The sequence below is a fragment of the Heloderma suspectum genome, chromosome 1 (genome assembly GCF_057233095.1).
Source record: "Heloderma suspectum isolate Gila_16-S chromosome 1, 16-S_ref, whole genome shotgun sequence".
Lineage (NCBI taxonomy): Eukaryota > Metazoa > Chordata > Lepidosauria > Squamata > Helodermatidae > Heloderma > Heloderma suspectum.
In genome coordinates, this window is record NC_139458.1 from 37,632,856 (window position 1) to 37,650,242 (window position 17,387).

Consider the following 17,387-nt stretch of genomic DNA (forward strand, 5'->3'; position numbering starts at 1 on the left):
CCAAATTGAGTGTTTGGCATGCACATCTCTGTGAAAACGCTTGCCGATCTTTATCCTCAAAAGATGAAATGTAAAGGAGCTTTTTTAAATTAGTCCAATTTGCCTTTTGCAGTATGTCATTTTGCATTTATGGGCAGTATTTTACAGGCAATGGACAAGTTGGGATTTATGTGGAATCAAACAGCTTCTTGAAAAAAGTTCATGTATTGCTTGCTGTCCCTTAGGGGAGCAGCAATATAGAAATTGCTCATTGTTCACTTCCCCTGAAATTATCTCATTAGAAAAGGGTAGTGAACAGAGTCCATGAGGCTGTCTATCTGATAGTCACTGGGATGGACGTGAGTGTCTCCCCAACTCCTCTCCTATATGCCCCATTGAAAGCAAGATGTACCTAAGGAATAGGGGTGAATCTTGAGGAGAAAAGACACCTTTGTTGTGGTGAAGCAACAAATAGCGCTACTGTAGCAACACCATCCCATAGGACCTGTCTGCTGTTTTATACAACAGGTATAAAACACTACCCCTTCATGGATCACTGTCTTGTTGTGGCGAAGGGGCTTGCGTAACTCAGTGAAGCCATAAGCTATGCTGTGCAGGGCCACCCAAGACGGACAGGTCATGGTGGAGAGTTCTGACAAAATGTGGTCCACTGGAGAAGGAAATGGCAACCCACTCCAGTATTCTTGCCAAGAAAACCACATGGAACGTATCACAAGGCTAAAAGATATGATGCCGGAAGATGAGCCCCTCAGGTCAAAAGGTGTCCAACATACTACTGGGGAAGAGCAGAGGGAATTTCCAAGTAGCGCCAGAAAGAGTGAAGCGGCTGGGACAAAGCCAAAAGGACACTCAGCTGTGGATGTGTCTGGTGGTGAAAAGAAAGTCCGATGCTGTAAAGAACAATATTGTTTAGGAACCTGGAATGTCAGATCAATGAATCAAGGTAAGGTGGAGGTGGTCAAACATGAGATGGCAAGATCGAACATCGACATCTTGGGAATCAGCGAACTAAAATGGACAAGCATGGGCGAATTTAATTCAGGTGACCATTATATCTACTACTGTGGGCAAGATTCCCTGAGAAGAAATGGAGTAGCACTCATAGTCAACAAAAGGGTGGGAAAAGCAGTACTGGGGTACAATCTCAAAAATGACAGAATGATCTCAGTACGAATCCAAGGCAAACCATTCAACATCACAGTAATTCAAGTCTATGCCCCAACCACTGATGCTGAAGAAGCTGAGGTTGATCGGTTCTATGAAGACCTACAACACCTTCTAGAACTAACACCAAAAAAAGATGTCCTCTTCATCATAGGGGATTGGAATGCCAAAGTAGGAAGTCAAGAAATCACCGGGATAACAGGCAAGCATGGCCTTGGTGTACAAAATGAAGCAGGACAAAGGCTAATAGAGTTTTGCCAAGAGAACACGCTGATCATAGTAAACACTCTTTTCCAACAGCACTAGAGGCGACTCTACACATGGACATCACCAGATGGTCAATATCGAAATCAGATTGATTATGTCCTTTGCAGCCAAAGATGGAGAGGCTCTATACAGTCAGTAAAAACAAGAGCTGGAGCTGACTGTGGCTCAGATCATGAGCTTCTTATTGAAAAATTTCGGCTTAAATTGAAGAACGTAGGGGAAACCACTAAACCATTCAGGTATGACCTAAATCATATCCCGTATGAATATACAGTGGAGGTGAGGAATAGATTTCAGGGATTAGACCTGATAGACAGAGTGCCTGAGGAACTATGGACGGAGGTCCGTAACATTGTTCAGGAGGCAGCAACGAAATCCATCCCAAAGAAAAAGAAATGCAAGAAAGCAAAGTGGCTGTCTGATGAGGCTTTACAAGTAGCTCACGAAAGAAGGGAAGCGAAAAGCAAGGAAGAAAGGGTAAGATATACCCAACTGAATGCAGAGTTCCAGAGAATAGCAAGGAGAGACAAGAAGGCCTTCTGAAATGAACAATGCAAAGAAATCGAGGAAAACAATAGAATGGGAAAGACTAGAGATCTCTTCAAGAAAATCGGAGATCTCAAGGGAACGTTTTGTGCAAAGACAGGCATGATAAAGGACAAAGAAGGCAGGGACCTAACAGAAGCAGATGAGATTAAGAAGAGGTGGAAAGAATACGCAGAAGAACTATACAGGAAAGATCTTAATGTACCTGATAGCCATGATAGTGTGGTCACTGAACTTGAGCTGGACATCCTCGAGAGTGAAGTCAAGTGGGCCTTAGGAAGCATTAGTAACAACAAAGCTAGCGGAGATGACAGTCTTCCAGCTGAGCTATTTAAATTCCTAAAAGATGATGCTGTTAAAGTGCTGCACTCAATATGCCAACAAATTTGGAACACTCACCAGTGGCCACAAGACTGGAAAAGGTCAGTTTACATTCCAATTCCAAAGAAGGGCAATGCCAAAGAGTGTTCAAACTACCGTACAATTGCGCTCATTTCACATGCCAGCAAGGTTATGCTCAAAAAACTCCTACAAGCTAGGCTTCACCAGTATGTGAACTGAGAACTACCAGAAGTACAAGCTGGGTTTCAAAGAGGCAGAGGAACTAGAGATCAAATCGCCAACATTCGCTGCATCATGGAGAAAGCAAGAGAATTCCAGAAAAACATCTATTTCTGCTTGATTGACTACTCTAAAGCCTTTGATTGTGTGGATCACAACAAACTGTGGCAAATTCTTAAAGAGATGGGAGTACCAGATCACCTTACCTGTCTCCTGAGAAACCTGTACGAGGGTCAAGAAGCAACAGTAAGAACCGGACATGGAACAACTGATTGGTTCCAAATTGGGAAAGGAGTACGACAAGGCTGTATATTGTCGCCCTGCTTATTTAATTTATATGCAGAGTACATCATGAGAAACGCCGGGTTGGATGAATCACAAGTCGGAATTAAGATTGCCAGGAGAATTATCAACAACCTCAGATACGCAGACGATACCACCCTAATGGCAGAAAGTGAAGAGGATGTAAAGAGCCTCTTGTGGAGGGTGAAAGTGGAGAGTGGAAAAGCTGGTTTGAAACTCAACATTAAAAAAACTAAGATCATGGCATCTGGCCCCCTCACTTCTTGGCATATAGAAGGGGAAGAAATGGAAGCAGTGACAGATTTTATTTTCTTGGGCTCCAAGATCACCGCAGACGGTGACTGTAGCCATGAAATTAAAAGACGCTTGCTCCTTGGGAGGAAAGCTATGGCCAACCTAGACAGCATAGTAAGAAGCAGAGACATCACCTTGCCAACAAAGGTTCGTATAATCAAAGCTATGGTTTTCCCAGTAGCAACGTATGGCTGTGAGAGGTGGACTATAAGGAAGGCTGAGCGCTGAAGAATCGATGCTTTCGAACTGTGGTGCTGGAGAAGACTCTTACGAGTCCCGTGGACTGCAAGGAGGTCAAATCAGTCCATCCTAAAGGAAATCAAGGCTGCTCGTTGGAAGGGCAGATCCTGAAGCTGAAGCTCAAATATTTTGGCCACCTAATGCGAAGAGAAACTCTCTGGAAAAGACCATGATGCTGGGAAAGATTGAAGGCCAAAAGAGAAGGGGATGGCAGAGGATGAGATGGCTAGATAGCATAATCGATGCAATGAATATGGACTTGAGCACACTCCGGGAGAGAGCAGAGGACAGGAAGGCCTGGCGTGCTATGGTCCATGGGGTCACGAAGAGTTGGACATGACTGAACGACTGAACAACAAAAATAAAACAGTGAGATTTACTCGAGCCACAGAGTTTGTATCCCAGAAGAACTGACTCAGCCCCTTTCTTTCCTAGGGAGAGAAATAGAAAATCATGCAGTTTTCTTTTAATAAAGCGATTTCTGGAACAAAACCTTAAAAAGGTGGGTATGCTGTATTTTCCTGTGCACTTCTTAAAGATCTTTAGTGTTCTCCTAATGAAAGTAAGGAAATGTTATTATATTCCCTGTTTGAAGTAGGGTGTGGGTTATCAGTCTCTATTTTAGATGGCGTGTATAAGAAGGTTTCAATGACACACCATAATTATGGTATCTTTATAGATCATAGTATAAAAATGACTTTTTTAAAAAAAGTTCCAGATTTAATGGGTTTGATCTTTGAGTCCGCAGAAAGCTGCTGGTGTTATAGCAACCTTCCCCAACCTGGAGTTCCCCAGATGTGTTGGACTACAACTCCCATTATCCCTAGCTATGCTAGGGAAGTTGAGGAAGGCTGTGGTACAATTTGGGGTTATTTGGGTAAGCTTTCACCAGTCATTTCATGGTGGATGCAGTGACGCCAAATAAATCCCAACTTGTTCCTTACATGTAAAATCCGGGCCATAAATGTGAAATGACATAGTGCAAAAGGCAAATTGGACTAATTAAAAAAGCTCCTTTACATTTCAACTTTTGAGGATAATGATTGGCAAGGATTTTTGCAGAGCATTTCTACACGAGGCTGTTAATTGCTGTATCTACTTTCAGTTTCTTTGCAGAATTGAGATCCAGGCTTTACACAAATTTTTTTTCCTTTCCTGGTTTCCCACTAACCTCTAGGTGGCACAGTGCCATTGCAGAATATAATAATTACACAAGTTGGAAATTGCCTTTTCTTTCACTTTCCGAAATAATGATCCATTTTCCCCACTCTAAAAAAAACCTGGGCAAGTGCTCTTAAAAAACAGAAGTGTAACTGGAGGAGCATGACGTTGGGCTCCTTCACACAGAGCTTTTATCCTGTGACTGAGATTGCTCTTTCACAGAAGTTTGTGGGCTCTTTACATGACGCCATGACCCTCCAGGGCATCTCCTGCACTAAATGCCCTTTGTTCCATTTTTAAATAGATCGCAGATAATGAGCTATCAAATTACACCATTGTGTTCCACTTCAGTTTCCTCCATGAAAAGAGTTAAAGCGGCAAGAAGAGAAGTGAGATCAGTGATAGATAATGGAAGGCTCAGATACGGGGAGAAGGAGGGGGGAAGGGGAGGGGGGAAAGGAAGCGCGTGTGAAGGGACTCAGTAGCGATCCTGCATTTAAAACAGAAGGAGAAAGCCCCGTTTTAAATGCAGGATTTTAGGCTGGTGTAGAGATGCCTGCTGTCTAAAGAATCCCTAAACAACTGTGAGTAAAGAATCATGATAAATGCCTTGTGTAGAAAAGCAGTGCTTGTCTCCATATGGTAAACAGCTCATGAAATGCTTTGGGGGTATCCTGATTGCAGTAACTGGCATCCCCCCGCCCCCAATTGCTGGAAGCATAAACAAGGAGTGGCACAAGGGTAGTGTCTTTGAATTCCAAGCCACATGGAGGCTGCTGTATATAGTGAGCTGTTCGTGTGTACCCACGCACTGGGCAGATATGCTGGATTCATTGTACTACTGTAAACAATGTTCTTTAATGGTGTGTACTGATGTAGAAAAGCTGGGGAAACTATTGGGCAAGCAACTCAGTATGTGGAGCCATCCCCACTTTGCTTAGGTTTCAAGATGCTATAGTTCAGTGTGTTTGAAATTGCTGTTCTGTGAACATGAACTGCTTGTGCAAACTGGTAACAACTTAGCAGGCAGTACTGATACAGAAAAAGAACAAAAGTCTGTGCTAATAGGTCCACACAAAACATGTAGAAGGAGAAATCTTAAGCAATACTTCAGTGCACCCAATTTATAATAAAGAATAAACATGGGTTCACTTGTATTAATTGCATGGGTACAATATCTTTGAAAAGAGAACCGCCTGCACCAGGGGAAAGGTACAAATTAGAAGAACTGTTGAAAAATGCTGTACCTACTCTTTTATCAGTTGAGCAAAACGAGGGCTTCAGTGTAACTTGCTTATTTAGCATTCTCTGTTTAGAACTCGGCATCTTCCTTGAATGTTGAGGTATTGCAGTGAAATTTGGTACTCACATTCAGGATGCAATTCTGCATTCCATGTTGGTATGTATGTTTTATGACCTGAATTACCTAGGGAGGTAGTGGGCTCTCCCACACTGGAGGCATCCAAGATGAGGCTGCACAGCCATGTGTCAGGGATGCTCTGACTTGGATTCCTGCATTGAGCAGGGGGTTGGACTTGATGGCCTTGTAGGCCCCTTCCAACCCTACTAGTCTATGATTCTATGATTCTTAATTTTGGAGTTCAAATATCATGTACTCATTTTAAACATGGGGGGCTGGGAAGGATGCATTCTACATTGTAATGTGTTACTTCAAGCGAGGCTGTTTGAACATTGTGCTTTACTAGTTTTTTTAAAAAATATTATTATTAATAATAATAATTACATAGGTGAAGATCTCTGGGTGGTTATAAACTGAATGGGCACATGAAATTGCTCTCAGGAAGCTTGTTTTGATTATTTCCTGTAATAGATGTGCAGAAATACTAATAAACCAGCCATCCCCAACGTGGTGCCCTCCATATGTTTTCCGCTTCAACTCCCTTCAGCACCAACCAGCATGGCCAATGGTCAGGAATGCTGGGAGTTGTAGTTTAAAACCTCTGGAGGGCACCAGGTGGGGAAGGCGGGATAAGACTTTAGTTGAGTGTGCTTTTAGGTATCCATTGGCATAGCCTTTTGTTCTTTTTGTTTGTGTGCGAAACTAGCCTTTTTTCTGGGCCTTATTTTTGTCACTGTCAGAATACATAAATGCGCAGTGTTTATATATCTATCTCTATATTGTACCACCAGGCATTTCAAAATCTGATTACCATGTAGAGCAGGAGTCCCCAATATGGCATCCGTGAAGGGGTCCACAATGTGGCACCAAAATCCTCATTTTTTAAATACACGGATTTGTATATATCAGCAGCAATGAACGCATATGAATACATACAACTTTCTAGCAATTATACATAGCCTTCCTATTTCTCTCCACCCAATCCCTTTCCTTGCTGTTTCTCTCTTTTCCCTGTTCCCAGCCTTGCTCTTTCTCTCCTACTCACCCCTTATTGTGCTGTTTCTCTCGATCCCCAGCCTCTAGCTTTGCTATTTCTCTCACCCACCTCTTTATCTCACTGTTTATCCCCTCTTCTAGCATCGAGCCTTGCCCTTTCTCATCTCTCTACCCCTTTGCTGTGCTATATCCCCCTCCCTTCCAGCCTCTAGCCTTGCTATTTCTCTCCCCACACCTCCTTTGACTAGCTAGGACCCCACCACAGCCATTATGTGAGTAGCCACATCCTCCATGGAAGCCACTTTGTAGTGGTGCCCACAGCAGTTCTCAAATGTACCCATGGGTCCAAAAAGGTTGGGGACCCCTGATGTACAGTACAATATGTGGACTACTGGCGTGGAGGAAGACGTAGCTGTGTCAGCCATAGAGTCCCTCAGAGTCAACAATTCTAAATGCTGGTAACTGTCAAGATTGATTCTGAGTGCAGGGAGATAGTTAGCAGCTCAGATTCAGAAGAGGAGCAGCCAGAACTGGGGGAGGTTTTTTCACAGGCCAGTTCAGATATGGGTAGGCATGCTTCTCAGGTTACCAACTCCCAGATGGCCGGGCATGAAGCTTCATCCCTACCCCCCTCTGTGAGAAGCAGCAGGGAGGAGGAGGGGGGGCTTGAGGTCTGTGACCTAAGAGACACCAGGCGGAGGTGCAGAGCTAAGAGGGAAACATCAGGGGTGGAGCTTAGACGTTCAAACTGTTTAGCAATGTGTGAGAGGCTACGCTGGGGAGCAGCAGGTGAGGGGCAGGACCTCCTTCCCTAAGTTAGCCTAGTCAGACAGCCACCCTTTCAAACTGCGGGCAAGCTGTCAGGGTTCCCTTGGCCCCCTCCTTCCTCAAGTACTCACAAACACACACAAGGAGAGGCTTCAGTCTCACACCTTTAATTCATTATTCACAGGTTCATTACAGATGCAAATCCTTGAAGACTCTCTGGCTACAAAGGAATGTCTCCAGGGGATTCAAATGGAATAAACGAAAGTTGCCCGCAGTTTTAAAGGGCGGCTGTCTGACTAGGCTAACTTAGGGAAGGAGGTCCCACCCCTCGCCTGCTGCTCCCCAGCGTAGCCTCTCACGCATCACTAAACGGTTCGAACATCTAAGCTCCACCTCTGACATTTCTCTCTTAGCTCTGCATCTCTGCCTGTCATCTCTTAGGTCACAGACCTCAAGCCCCCCCCCCCCCCCGCTGCTTCTCACCGATGGGGGTAGGGATGAAGCTTCATGCCCTTCCATCTGGGAGTTGGTAACCTGAGAAGCACGCCTACCCATATCTGAACTGGCCTGTAAAAAAACCTCCCCCAGTTCTGGCTGCTCCTTTTCTGAATCTGAGATGCTAACTATCTCCCTGCACTGAGAATCAATCCTGACTGTAACTAGGTTAAGCAAATATAAGGGATTCAGGTTGAATGATGGTGTTTCAACTGGCATTGTTTCATTAAGACCGTCATGGGCCAGTTGGTGTTTTCTCTTATTTCCAACCAATGTCAGATGTTGACAAAGCTAGTTCATTGCTGTTGCCTTAGAGAGCTCATGTGGTGATTATTCAGTGAGTATGAATCTGCAAGAAGATTCCCCCCCTCCCCTAATTAGGAACTGTTTCAACTGCAAAATTCCCAAATATCCCTACAGAACAACAACAACAACATTATTCTGTCCAAAGGAGTGAAATAATATTTGGCTTTAAAATCAAGTTTTTAAAAAAGTAATGGAGAACAAAGCTTTGAAGGGGGATTTGGCAAATTCATGGGGGATAAGGCTGTCCATGGCTACTAGTCCTGATGGCTATGGGCTACAGGATCAGAGGCAGTGAGCCTATGTACACCATTTGCTGGGGAACGTGGGCAGGAGGGTGCTGTTGCGCTCATATCCTTCTTGTGGGTTTCCCCTGGGCAGCTGGTTGGCCACTATGTGAACAGAATGCTGAACTAGATGGACCCTTGGTCTGATCCAGCAAGGCTCTTCTTTTACGTTCTTATTGTCGAATGAATGATCTAATGAGGGATAGCTGCAAATTTGAAGATTTGGAAGGAGCAAAGTAAAAAGACATCCAGACAAAAATCCAAGTTTCTCATCAGAACAAATTGTTCAGTGGCATTCAGTGGGATGATTGGACCACAAACAGGACTTTGGGCCAAGCTATACATTATATTAAATGCATTGATTTAAACAGCAGTTGCTGTGACTGATTTTGTTGTTTCTGCTTTCTCTCTCTCTCTCTCTCTCTCTCTGTATGTGTGTGTAGGGTGATCTAGAATAGGATTGCAATGGGTGTGGTGGGTGTGGGGAGGTTTACCCTTTACTTCCCTGTCTCAGTCCCAACAAAAATTCCCCCATGGCCGCAATTTGTTTGGGAGGGAAGCTCCCATTGACACCAATGGGGGCTTCTGTCCTAAGACAAACGGCAGCCATGGGGCATGGGGGTGATTTTTCTTGGGACTGTAGCAGGGCAGGTAGTCCTGATCTGGAATGGGGCAATCATTTAAAACTACCCTTATGTTAATTGCCGCAGAGCAAAACGTGTGGTTTAGCTCTTAAATTCTCACAGAAGCAGTGGTGCAAACGACTGAGAAGTCAGGGTACAACAACTTTATGCATTTTGCAAAGACTGAAAGCATCTCTCCGCCTGCAAACCAGCAGTGTTTTAGGCCTTCACAGAGTGCTCTCCAGGGCGCTGTACTCTTTCCCCAGACTAGCAGGGCCTGCCAACTCAGTAAAGAGGCGCAATGACAGGCAAGAGAGAAAGGGTAGCAGCTGACGCCTGTGCCTTTCATTTCAGCATGGAGACATTTGGCAGCAATCTGTGCAGTGCTGTAAAGTCTGCCTTGGGGGTACTTCCCACTGTTTACTACTCTCATTACTGAAGAGCTTTTTGGTGGCACTTGTAAAATGCCTCCCCCCCCACCAACCCCCTTGAGCAATCTCAGTATGCTGACCTTTGTTGCATTAAAGATAAATGGAAATCAGGACTATCCTTTGCACCTCAGTATTAAACTTCTGTCTTTGTCAGATCTGTGGAAGGCCCTTGACTTGAGTTACAGTAGGGTCAATTTATCCACCACAGCCACCACCACAAGGCAGTAGCATATAAATTCGCCTTTTTCAACAAGACAGTGTTCAAGCAAGTCATAATGTTATCTACAACCCCCCACCCCACCCTTGGTGTTCTGAGGATTGCAGGACTACAGCGTTGACCAATGGCCCACTTCAGTAGGAGCAGTTGGGAATCCTGGGATACTTCGGTCTGGGTAGGGAAAGTTTACAGGCCAAGAATGGGTGGGTTGGATGTGGATTGTTTCCTTTGGTCCAAAATAAATTAAAAAGCAATGAGCTGATCATTAGATGGTGTTTGTATAAGAGTCATCAACAGTAAAAACCTTACTGAAAGTCCACATACCTCATTTAGTTCTTCTTTCTTTCTTTCTGTCTTTCTGTCTTTCTGTCTTTCTGTCTTTCTGTCTTTCTGTCTTTCTTCCTTCATTTATATCCTGTCTTTCTTCCATCATGGAATTCAAGGCAGTATAGTTGGGCTTCCCAGGTGGTCTCCCATCCAGGCACTGACCACTGACCAGACCCAGACATACTTAGCTTCAGTAAGGTGGCTGCATCATGGGCTTTCATTGTTGTGCATCTGAACTCTCTTCTAATATCAAGCCTGTAGTCTTTCCAAAAAGAAATGTAAGGAGTTTCTCCTTAGAAAGGTATTGAGTGAATTGTAACAATATCTCTAGAATGGTGTTTTCAGGAGTCTGTCATACTCTAATTTTTCTGAACTATATGAGGTTTTGTTAGAGTTTTAATAGAGCTGTTGATAGTACTATGTATTATTAAGTTTTTAAGGATGATATTTGGTGAGTTTTTATTGTGTTTAGACAAATTCAGTCAGTTGATCAGTCAGTCAATGATAAATCCTTTGTGGATTTTGATATAAACAGGAATTGTGATGATCAATAACTAATCTCTAAAACAACTGTAAACAAATGGATGGAAATGAAACATATCAGGGACTATTTCCCTATAGTGTATGCATTTTGATGCTCAGGTTACCCATAAATCATGAACTATTGCTAGAAATTTTGTCTCTATTATCTGGAGTCAGAGGCTATGCCTGAATGATTTGGGATGGATTATTACTTATTATTGTTTACATTATTTCTTTTATTTCCTTTTGATCCTGAAAGTAAATTCTACATGCTTCTCTGCTTGGCCATCATTGGAGATAGGTCACGGTGGGCATTGATATGACCTAACAGGTGAGTACCAGAGCAGATGAGTACCTATGAGTACCAACCAGATGCTGTGGACAGGAGAAGGACATCACTTTTTCGTCCTGTTTGTGAGCTTCCAGAGGCATCTGGCTGGCTGGTCTTGGAAACTGAATACTGGGTGAGATGGATCTTGATCTAATGCAGTGGTCTCCAAAGTGGGGTGTGCGTGACATGATCCAGTGGGGTGCGTGAGCTGCCTGAACATTGAGCAGCCTCCCACTGCTCCTACAAGGTGGGCAGCGGCAGCAGGATGGGAGGGGAGCTGAGAGGGAAGCTCTCTCTCGGCTCCTGTCCTCCTGTCCGGGAAGGAGATTAACCCTTCCCACTTTCCTTTCACAGAATGAAGCCTCTCAGCTTCCATCCTGCCAAAGGAGAGCAGGAAGGGTTAACAGCCCAGGAGGAGGTTAACCCTTTCTGCTCTCCTTTGGCAGATTGAAGCCAAGGCAAGGTGCAAGAAGAAGAAAGCATGTGCTTTCCTCTCAACTGCCATCCTATCTAAGGAGAGCGAGAAGGGTTAATAGCCCAGGCCAAGACACCAGTTGGCCAAGGAGTGGGGACTCTGTGCAGGGTGTGTGTGGGGCTGGCAAACAGGGCTCCCAGCTCCGGCGCAGGCAGGAGCCCTGCCAAGCACGCCTTTCCCCTCCTTGCGAGTTGGCAGCGGTGCCCTCATGGATGTACAGATTATCTAATTTTAACTAAACTAATCCTCATGAAATGGACAGGTGGCTTAAAAAGAACTGAACTTAGAACCAGACCTTCAAATTGCTGTATCAGAAAGTGTTAAACCAAGATTTTCAAAAATAATGAAGCATATTCAATCACATTGCTCTCACTAAAAATATTATTTTTAATAATATTTTTTTAAAGTGAGAGCAAAAAGGGTTTCTGTACCATTAATAAATAAACACTATTTTAAAAATAGTTTTTTAAATTTTATTTCATCTTTATCTCATCCCGTTTAATTTTTATTTTTGTTTTATAATGTACATAATATATTAGTACAGTAGTACATGTATATAATTTATGAATAAATATACATATATTGAGGGTCCATGCTCAAAAATGTTTTCACTGATAGGGGTGCACGATCAAAAAAGTTTAGAAACCATTGGTCTAATGAGCAAGGCGATTCCTGTATTCCTGCTGTACTTGCATTCTCACATCACCAAGAGTTCTTATTGTGTTTGGTTAAGCAAACCATTCCAAATAGGCTTCTAAGCCTAGCCCTGATTATGAAGATTAAAAGTTGATTCACACATGCACATATATCATAGGAACATAAGAAGTTGCCTTATACTGAGCCAGACCATTGGTCCACCTAGCACACTGACCGGCAGCAGCATCTCCAGGATTTCAGACGAGTCTTTCTCAGCCCTACCTGGAGATGCTGGAGACTGAATCTGGGACCCTTCTGCATGCAAGGCAGGTACTCTACCCACTGAGCCATGGCCCTTCCCTATGTGCTTCTATCAGTCCATTGTTTGATCTCTTGCCACTTGATTACTCTAGTGAATGTGTGAACTGTCTCCCCCAAAATACGGTGGTGGTTTTGACATGAATTTGGGTGATATGAACACCTGCCGCCACCTCGTGTCTCTTAGATCATAGTCCTCAAGCCCCTCCTGCTGCTGCTGCTCACTGCTTCTCACAGAGAGGGGCAAGGGGGGGGGGGCTTCAGGCCTGGCCATCTGGGAGCTGGTAACCTGAGAAGCATGCCTACCCATATATGAACTGGCTTGTGAAAGTGCCTCCCCCAGTTCTGGCTGCTCCTCTTCTGAATCTGAGCTGCTAACTATCTCCCTGTGCTCAGCATCAATCCTGACATATACTGCCCAATGTGTTGAGACATAGGGATCCTGCAGAAATTCAAGACAGACTAAAATGAGCTCAGATTTCTCACAATTTGGCCTGCGGACTCCGCTGCATAGTGACCCCTTCAGGCTGCGTGGAGTCCGTGGACTTCCAGGTGATTTTTTTTATTTTCCCGAAATTTACACATATAAATTTGTAGGAATATATGTAAGTTTCTGCTGAGGAAACATTGAATGGAATGGGGGACAATATGCTAAATGTTACATGCTAAGGTAAATTATGTAAATACGTAAATACTTACATAATTATTTGCGTATTTTTCCTCATGACGAAAAAATATTCGCATCCATCTGTGGATGGATGACGGAACGAAAGGTGCTTGGCAATCTGCAAAACACAGACGGAGTGGATTTTACACAGTCTGTAGATCCCTATTGAGACACTGCCCCATAATCTCCTGGAGATGGTTTGTGGGCTCTGAAAATCTGCTGATCTGACCTGCTGAAGCCTTTGAGCTCCTGGAGCTGGCAGGGTTTAAAAGGGACTTTAAAAGGGAGTTAGACAAGTTTATGGAGGAAAAGGCTATCAAAGGCTACTAGTCATGAATGTCTGTATATTCCCTCCACTGTCAGAGGTGGTATGCCTATGTAGAGCAGTTGCTGGGGAACATGAGAGGGAGGATTTTATTGCACTCGCATCCTTCTTTGTGGGTTTTACACAAGCAGCTGGTTGGCCACTGTGTGAACAGAATGCTGGACTAGATGGGCCCTTGGTCTGATCCAGCATGGCTCTTCTTATATTCTCACCTCACGTGTATGCAGACTAATAGGAACTCCATTTGAGTCTGGAGGGGGTTGCTTCAAACTGAAGTAAATTTCAGTGTTGCCTGGAAGAAACAAAATTTCTCCTTGTCTAGGCTGCTAGTGTCAGGAAAGATGACCTTGCTGGCTTAAGGGATGGTAAATCCCAGACTTCCTCCACATTGCCAAGTAACTAAGGACTTCATTCCCTGCACATTCTTGTATGGCCTAGTAATAAAACAAAAAATTCGGCAGGAATGATTGTCTTCAGAGACAATGGTAGCCTTTTGGGTTTGATGTAAATAACAGATTCTGCCTTTATGCTGGATTGCTTGCCTTTACGTCTGCCCCTACCCGCATTTGAATTCATTGACACCAACAGCAACATTTGCTGCAGATTGTTGAAATGTTGCTGAAGTCAGCAGCACTAACGCTGCATTAAAGGATTCACTTTAGGGAAACAGATGGAGCTGTTCTCTTGTAGTTTCTAGATGAGCTTCATCTCTTCAGTGTTATGTGACTGTTAATGTGACAGTGATCCTGCTGGGGCAAAACTTATATTTCCTGGATGTAGCTCAATCTGCAGTGCAGGTATGCCAAAACCAGGACGTTGTTCTGGCAACTTCAGTTCATTACTTCTTTAATTCAGCTTGGTCAATATGAAGTAATGTGTTTTTTTTTAAGAGTGTGTCTTTGGTCCTGTACCAAGTACTTTTTCCTTGCCATTAAATAACTGCAAGGTGTTCCCAAATATCTGGAATGAGGGAATGATTTCCAGGTAAAAGGGAGTGACTAGAACATCAGCATTGGACATTAAGCACTTGCCAAATGGTTAAGAGCTATGCTCATTTAGTTACAGGCTTTCTCATTTTCTATTGGAGTGTGGCATAGTTCACTTGCTGCAATTTCCTCGGCTAACAGTGCAATCCTATATGCATCTACTCAGAAGTAAGCCCCACTGAATTTAATGGGACTTGCTCCCAGGTGTGTGTGTGTGTGTGTGTGTGTGTGTAGGATTGCAGCCTACATGCCTGTTCCTTGACCGCTAGACATCTTTGATGGGACTCTTCTAGTTTGGTGGACCATTTTAATTTTTCTTCTTGTAACACTGTGGTCCAGCTCAGATGTTCTAAAACCTCTGACCTAGAGAAGTCCACATGGATGCTAGCAGCCACGGTTGCCCCAGAGGCAGTTTACGGGAGTATAGTGGGCCATAAATGTGCTGGGAAGTGGCATCTGTCAGCATGGTGATGGTCATGGCTATTCCAATATTAATTATGGATCCAATATGATTGGATCCATAGGGATGCTCTGCATGGACTGACAACTAGGCCAACAATCTCCAAAATCACGTGCCTATAGTTTCCTTCAGTGGGGTGGCTTATGTTAGGGCATACACAAAAAACACACTAGTTTGTTCCAGAGTCAATGTTATACATTGACTTACTGGGAATGCCAACTCTCACTTGGTTCTTTCTTTACAACCTCTGAGTTTAAGCCCCTTGCAAGGAATTCTGGGCTTTGGAGAATGGTTCCTAAAAGCCCCTAGCTTATAGTAAAAGAGCAGGGGGCAGGGGGCAGCCCATCCTCTTGACCGTCATTGTTTGCTTTTATTTATGGACTGTTGGAACTGAGGTATAGGCAGCTATCAAGATGGAGTCAGGAGCTGAGAGCCTGGAGTCAAGCCAGAGGTCAAAGCAAGAGAACTGATTTGGACCAGGCTACCTGAAAGATCATATTCTCCCACATTCTGCCCAGGGATTCAAGATTTTCTGGGGAGGCCCTTCTCTCGGCCACACTGGCACTGAGGGCATGTTTGGTGAGCCCACAAGAGAGGGCCTTTTCGGAGGCTGCTCCCAGTGTCTAGAACTCCCTGTCAAAGGAGACTAGGTTGGCTCCTTCTCTACTGGCAGGGCAAAGATGTTTTTATTCACGCAGGTCTTTGGCATGTAAGCTGTGGCTGAAGTGGGTTGAGTGCTGGTTTTATTTCTTTTATTGTTATGTTTTTTAATTGTGTTTTTAATCTATTGATTTTTATGCTTTTTTAAAACTAAGTTTGTTTTAATTTTTGTTTTTATTAGTGTTAGCCACCATTTTGTTTGGTGGAAATGTGGGGTACAAATCAAATCAATAAACAAACAAGCAATGAGTCACAAGCCAGAGCCAGGAAAGTTTGTAACTGTCCAGGCAAAGTCTCAGCCTGCTTAGAAAGCATTTATAGCCTTTCCTAGTGAGGATGACCAATGACCAGCCTGGGTGGGCAGAGTCACTTCAGTACCTGAGAACTCTTTACTGTCCTGGGAGATGTTCCAACTGGTAGCTCTGTTGGCTTACCACACAGGACAGCCATGCACAGAACCATGTGCTGGGGCCTGGCAGTTCCTGATCTGGATTAAAGGTATGCAGAGGGCCAGTTTGCATGGCTGTCTTGCTCACAGGTGAGTATTTTTTTTTTTGAGAGATTACACTAGGCTCATGGTAAACATATTTGCTGCATTGTATGCTAAAATGCTAAAAATAAGCATTACGGAAGCCGCTGCTCAATGTTTTTGGTGCTGTGCAAAGTCCCAGCATGTGAACACAGACTAAAAACATTGTCATCCTATTGGCAATGTAATTAGGAGTAAGTAACTAATTGTCACCGAGCGAAAGTAAAGGTTTCAACTGATTACCGTGTTTTGGTGTTTATTATTATAGTCAGTCACCTTATTCTTAATCAACAACGGAGCATTTCAAAGAATAGAATTCCTAGATATATTTTGTATGCCCCATCTGCTGAGTAGGATGAAAGCAGCAGGCAGAGAGTGGGTTACCATAACAGTTCTGCACTGATACATGCTTGGAGACTCATAACAAAGGAGATTTGGAAGTGAATTCACAGTATTGGGTCTTGTTAGAAGCTGTTCTTATGGGAGGTTAAATTTGGAGTCACTTTACCTCCAGAATTTTCTTTCAAATTAAATCAGCTATGTAAAATGATAATAGAAATTGAATTAGAACTGGAGTGGCATTTAGACCATCTAGTCCTTTCCCAGAAGGATCATTGTATACCTCACCCCACCACATATCCTGCAAGATAATTATGATGCCTTTTCTAGCACCCAATTTTCATAATATGGCTGTTGACTCAAGTTGACTTCTACTAGGTTCATGGTTGTTCCAGATCACCATTCAAATTCCTATGAAATGGCCACAGCTCATATTCCAGTAATGGATTACCTAAAATTAATTACAAATAGGGTTGCAAGATTTACAAGTCAATCCTATTCATGCCTATGACATGAAAGTAAGCCCCACTGTGTTCAGTAGGGTTATTGCAAGGTTTTGTACATAGGTTTGGAGCCTTAGTTAATCAGATTATTAATTGGTGGGGGCCGATTTTAATGGGTGGAACTGAAAATTAAAGACACACTTCTTTCTTACGACTTTTAAAATTATTTTGGTTCTGGTATTTTACTGCACTAGGGAATAAAAAGAGAAAAGATTAAAATGCAGGGTTTGTTTATTAAATGATAAAAGATTTCCCCTCTCTTTTGAATGAAGTAGTAAGGTGTTGTTCAGTTT

At 43.4% G+C, this 17,387-nt stretch overlaps 1 protein-coding gene across 1 annotated transcript in view; it reads left to right on the forward strand.

The window, feature by feature from the left end:
• Window positions 1-17,387, forward strand: part of KCNK10 (potassium two pore domain channel subfamily K member 10) — a 130,116-nt gene that overhangs the window by 18,120 nt on the left and 94,609 nt on the right. The gene's annotated exons all lie outside the window — the stretch shown is intronic.